The following is a 5,735-nucleotide window of genomic DNA, read 5'->3' as shown; positions in this document are numbered from 1 at the left end:
ACGGTATTGATATTCTAATCTACTTGAATATTTAATACCATAAAACTAAAGGAATGTTGTATTGATGAACCCGGCGGATATACCTAATGTCTTTTCTCTTCTTTTATTTTTTATTGCCCTCCTGTCGTCAATTGACAGTTGACAGTATTATTTATATATATATATATAATTTGATATGACTTTGATATGATTTAGGGCTCAATAAAATTCCCAAATCAGACTTTGGTAAATGATTTTTTTTGCATCTCCTGCTCTGCTAATTCAGAGGTACCGTATCTTGGATCCAATGCAAAACTCTTTCTGAATGAGAGAGATAAAGACGAGAAAAACCAATGAAATAAAGTTGAAAGATTGTATAGTTTAATGGTAAAGTTTGATTACCATTAACCCCCAGAAAAGTTAATGAGTTTTTCGGTTTGATTCATATCCTATTCATCTTCTAAAGGTGTCCCTCGGCTGATTTATATTAAGTTAAGGTGGCCTTAGGCCTTATTCCCTATTGTATTTGTATTGTGTAGTGCTTTTTGATTTCCTAAAGGTGGCCATAGGCCCCTATGGTCCATTGGTGCCCCTATGGTCCAGTGGTTACGACCTCTCTCTTTCACGGAGAAAACGAGGGTTCAAGTCCCTCTAGGGGTATACCAAGACCATAGGAGTAGGATTTTATCAAAAGTGAAATGTATTTGTCAAGTCCGCCTGGTAGACGAAAGGAAGTTGATTATGGAACGTCTAATTAGGCGTTGGGTCGATGCCCGAGTGGTTAATGGGGACGGACTGTAAATTCGTTGACAATATGTCTACGCTGGTTCAAATCCAGCTCGGCCCAAAAATTCGCCAATATACTATCAAATGGTAGAACCCTCTTGTTCTTAAGAAATACCTGATAAGAGAGAATAAAAAAGAAGCCAAATTTTCTGTTAGATCTCTTCTTATTTCCCTGGGATTGTAGTTCAATAGGCAAGAGCACCGCCCTGTCAAGGCGGACGTTGCGGGTTCGAGCCCCGTCAGTCCCGACGGATCCAATAAGTACATCAATTCACCTCTCCATTTTATGTGAAATGAAAGAAGGGACAGAGATCATAATTTAATTCCGAAGGGGTTTCCCCTCTTTTTTTCAGGATTCTGTCGAAGAAAGAACAAACACTAAACTAAAATAAAATGAAAATAACTAAAATAGTGAAGTTGATAGAATATTCCATCTTTTCTCCCGCGACTCCTCTTTCTCATACTTCTTTGTCTTCCAAATAAAATTGGATCATTCAAATTTACAACCTAATTCCTCTCTTTTTCCACTTCGCTTGTATTTTTTGTTGGCGTTTTGTAGTTAATGGAAATGGAAACGGACGAGGATACTTCATTTGATGGTTCTATACGGAAGACCTAAGGTAGGTTATAGAAAAGAAAGAACAGAAAAGAAGGATAAATAAAGGAATTTTTGATTGGTCCGGGAATCCAATCTTGGATTCGGTATGGATAAAAGATCTTCGTATGTTATACTATTCAATTCTCGACGACGAATTAATTTAATAGCTCAGATATTGTTATTCATGATATTGATCCGATTCAAGATCATCGATAGGTAATGCATTCATTGAATTGACAGGTGAAAGATTTATCATCTCTATGGGATTAAATCCCGAGTTATTGTGAAATAAAAAAAAAACGATGAGATTGAGATTATGGAAGTAAATATTCTTGCATTTATTGCTACTGCACTGTTCATTTTAGTTCCTACTGCTTTTCTACTTATCATTTACGTAAAAACAGTCAGTCAAAATAATTAATTACTTGAAATGAAACTTGACTTCTGAGTTCTTATCAATAGTTGAAGAAATCAAATCAAAAGAATTATTTTTTTGCGTTTTAAATGAAATCAACGGGCTATAATGAGCGGTATTCTATGAGATCCGAGAGTATGGTAAGAAATTTCTTACCATACTCTCTATTAGTGTTATAGTAGTGTATAAAGTTGTACTTTACTTTCTAGATGGTATACTATATTAGCTTCTATCTTCAATATATGTAGTGATTAATCCATATATGGAATTAACGTAGGACCCAATTCTCTTTCTTTCTGAAATAATTGTTTTACTGTTATATAATACATTTCTCCACTAGAATCCAATGGAATTTCGAAATGAATAAATTTTGATTTGAAAATTATTTCAATTCAAATAAAAAATAAAAAATGCGTTGCAGAACGATCTATAAAACAATTGATACCTTTTCATTCCTAAACTAAATTAGTAGTCCTTCTAAAGTCCACTTCTTCCCCATACTACGAGTGAAAGGGAAAATGTAAAGACTACCATTAAAGCAGCCCAAGCGAGACTTACTATATCCATGTCAATTATGTCCCTTATCTTTATGCTAGAAATATTCCATTATTGTATTGCTCACTAATAATAGTAGAATCCATGGTACGGAATTATTTGGACTACAAAAGCAAACCAGATTATAGAACAAGATTTGATAAGTAATAGTCAACAAATTGGGATTCATTTATCAACAGATTTTTTTCTTCCGTTTGAATTCATTTCAATAATTCTTTTAGTTGCGTTAATCGGCGCAATTGCTGTAGCTCGTCAATAATAACTCTTTAGAACTGGGAAAAACCTTGTTATGAGCTATCACATGCATTTCCTTTTTTCTATTTTTGTATATAAAATACAAATTGTTTCTTAGTAGTAGTTTGATCTATTCCCAATATAATATATTCCTTTATTCCATTACTCGTTATATTCTAGTCAATCCAATTGGTTAAATTGTTGATCATTTATAGGAGTAAATTATGTTATGCCCCTAGCCATAACATAATTGACAAATCCAAGATGTACTCCTACAAGTAAAGGGGGTTCGAATAGAGATTGGTTGTGCTCTAAAAGTTATGAATCTACCGACAAGTCCAACCCCAATATCTTGATTTCTAGTAGCAATACATCGCGAACCTATATATATATCATCTGCTAATACACGGCCAATTAATGTTTGGATAAAAATCCTGTCCGTCATCATTCCATTTCGAGGACTTACAGAAATACCTCGAACGGTGCCACAATCTGTTCGACGTACAACAATGTGTTGAACTACTTCAACAAGTCTGCGCGTGAGATATCCTGCATCTGATGTTCGGATAGCGGTATCCACAACCCCTTTACGGGCTCCGTAACAAGAAATAATGTATTCAGTTAAAGACAGTCCTTCGCGTAAATTGCTTTGAATGGGTAAATCAATCATTTGCCCTTGAGGATCCGACATTAATCCTCTCATACCTACTAATTGATGTACCTGAGATGCATTTCCTCTGGCTCCCGAAAAAGACATTATATGGACTGGATTAAAAGGATCGGTCATCCGAAAATTAGGATTCATTTCTTGTCGCAAATATTCACTTGTGGCATACCATATTTCGATCGATTGACGTAATTTTTCTACCGCGTGTACATTCCCATAATGATGGTGTTTTTCCAAAATAAAACTTTGTTGTTCAGCGTCTTGAACTAGCCATCTTTTAGAAGGTATTGTTAAAAGATCATCAATTCCTAATGAAATGGATGCGGCGGTAGCTTGTCGGAAACCCAGAGTCTTTACTTGATCCAGGATATGTGATGTATATCCTATTCCATAGTGATCAATAAATCGACTAATAAGCCGTTTCATGGCAGTTCCGTCTATCACTTTATTGTGAAAGACCTGAGTGGGCCGTTCTGCCATCAGTACCTCCATATTGCGCTGAGTAGAATTTTACAATGGGCTTGAGTCAGTGATTGGAAAACTTCCTTTTCTAGATCTTGATTCACGTAGAAATTCTGCACTTATGGTCCTAGTTAACCCGGAGAGACTCGAATTCCCGTTGGTAGCATAGAATTACAACAGCCCTGCCAAAACCCCTGTATGGTTTCAAAATAAAGATTTTATCAATATAGAACACTCATATCGATAAAATGATTTGAACTACTTAATTGGGGATTTTATCCCCTTTTTTAGCCAATGCTGAATCGATGACATATGTATTGTGTATAAAGTAAGAAAAACTTCTTGGATTAAAAAAAAAAGTAAACAACTTTGCTGACAATTACATATTTTTTGTTTGGTCAGAAGAGTCCTCCGAATATTTTGGTCTTGGATTAGTGATTCCTTTTGATATTTTGATTTCATTTTGGAATATGACAAGAGAATAGAGGATAGGATCATTACATTAACAATAAAGATATGGGAATTTACATTGAGCGTGAGAGCCAAATGAATCGAAAGATTCATGTTTGGTTCGGGAAGGGATCATGGAATTTTTGAAATGAATGGAAAGATAATCTACTTTCATTAAGTGATTTATTAGATAATCGAAAACAGAGAATCTTGAATACTATTAGAAATTCAGAAGAATTGCGCGAGGGGGCCATCGAACAGCTGGAAAAAGCCCGGGCTTGCTTACGGAAAGTAGAAATAGAAGCAGATCAGTTTCGCGTGAATGGATACTCTGAGATAGAGCGAGAAAAATTGAATTTGATTGATTCAACTTATAAGACTTTGGAACAACTAGAAAATTACAAAAATGAAACTATAAATTTTGAACAACAAAAAGCGAGTAATCAAGTCCGACAACGGGTTTTCCAACAAGCCTTACAAGGAGCTCTAGGAACTCTGAATAGTTGTTTAAACAGCGAGTTACATTTACGTACTATCAGTGCCAATATTGGCATATTGGGGGCGATGAAAGAAATAACGGATTAGTCCTTCTACTTTAGGCATTATTTTTGATTTATTTTTTTTCCAAAAAAGAATTAAGAAATACTCATGGTAACCATTCAAGCCGACGAAATTAGTAATATTATCCGTGAACGTATTGAGCAATATAATAGAGAAGTAAAGATTGTAAATACCGGTACCGTACTTCAAGTAGGTGATGGCATTGCTCGTATTCATGGTCTTGATGAAGTAATGGCGGGTGAATTAGTAGAATTTGAAGAGGGTACAATAGGCATTGCTCTTAATTTGGAATCAACTAATGTTGGTGTTGTATTAATGGGTGATGGTTTGCTGATACAAGAAGGGAGTTCTGTAAAAGCAACAGGAAGAATTGCTCAGATACCAGTGAGTGAGGCCTATTTGGGTCGTGTTATAAACGCGCTGGCTAAACCTATTGATGGTAGAGGTGAAATTTCATCTTCTGAATATAGGTTAATTGAATCGCCCGCTCCAGGGATTATTTCTCGAACTTTTGATCGATCCGGGCACTTGGGAGCCTATGGATGAAGACATGGTCTCTCTGGATCCCATTGAATTTCATTCGGAGGAGGAGCCTTATAAAAATCGTATCGATTCTTATCAAAGAAATACAGGATTAACCGAGGCTGTTCAAACAGGCAGAGGGCAACTAAACGGTATTACCGTAGCAATTGGGGTTATGGATTTTCAGTTTATGGGAGGTAGTATGGGATCCGTAGTCGGGGAGAAAATTACCCGTTTGATTGAATACGCTACTAAAGAATTTCTACCTCTTATTATAGTGTGTGCTTCCGGAGGGGCACACATGCAAGAAGGAAGTTTGAGCTTGATGCAAATGGCTAAAATATCTTCTGCTTTATATGATTATCAATCAAATAAAAAGTTATTCTATGTACCAATTCTTACATCTCCTACTACCGGTGGGGTGACAGCTAGTTTTGGTATGTTGGGGGATATCATTATTGCCGAACCCAATGCCTACATTGCCTTTGCGGGTAAAAGAGTAATTG

General features: G+C 35.8%; 2 non-coding genes and 1 pseudogene across 2 annotated transcripts; all 3 read left to right on the top strand.

The window, feature by feature from the left end:
• The first annotated feature begins 567 nt into the window (after positions 1-567).
• TRNAE-UUC (transfer RNA glutamic acid (anticodon UUC)) lies at positions 568-639 on the top strand. The gene has a single exon. It is a non-coding gene; the product is annotated as a tRNA-Glu (tRNA).
• A 103-nt stretch (positions 640-742) lies between these two features.
• TRNAY-GUA (transfer RNA tyrosine (anticodon GUA)) lies at positions 743-826 on the top strand. The gene has a single exon. It is a non-coding gene; the product is annotated as a tRNA-Tyr (tRNA).
• A 3,968-nt stretch (positions 827-4,794) lies between these two features.
• The window catches only part of LOC145131053 (acetyl-coenzyme A carboxylase carboxyl transferase subunit beta, chloroplastic pseudogene), a 1,508-nt pseudogene continuing 567 nt past the window's right edge, over positions 4,795-5,735 (top strand).

The sequence above is a fragment of the Lactuca virosa genome, chromosome 8, assembly GCF_052849685.1.
Source record: "Lactuca virosa cultivar CGN04683 chromosome 8, Lactuca_virosa_CGN04683_v6, whole genome shotgun sequence".
NCBI lineage: Eukaryota > Viridiplantae > Streptophyta > Magnoliopsida > Asterales > Asteraceae > Lactuca > Lactuca virosa.
This window is presented reverse-complemented; position numbering and strand designations above follow the sequence as displayed.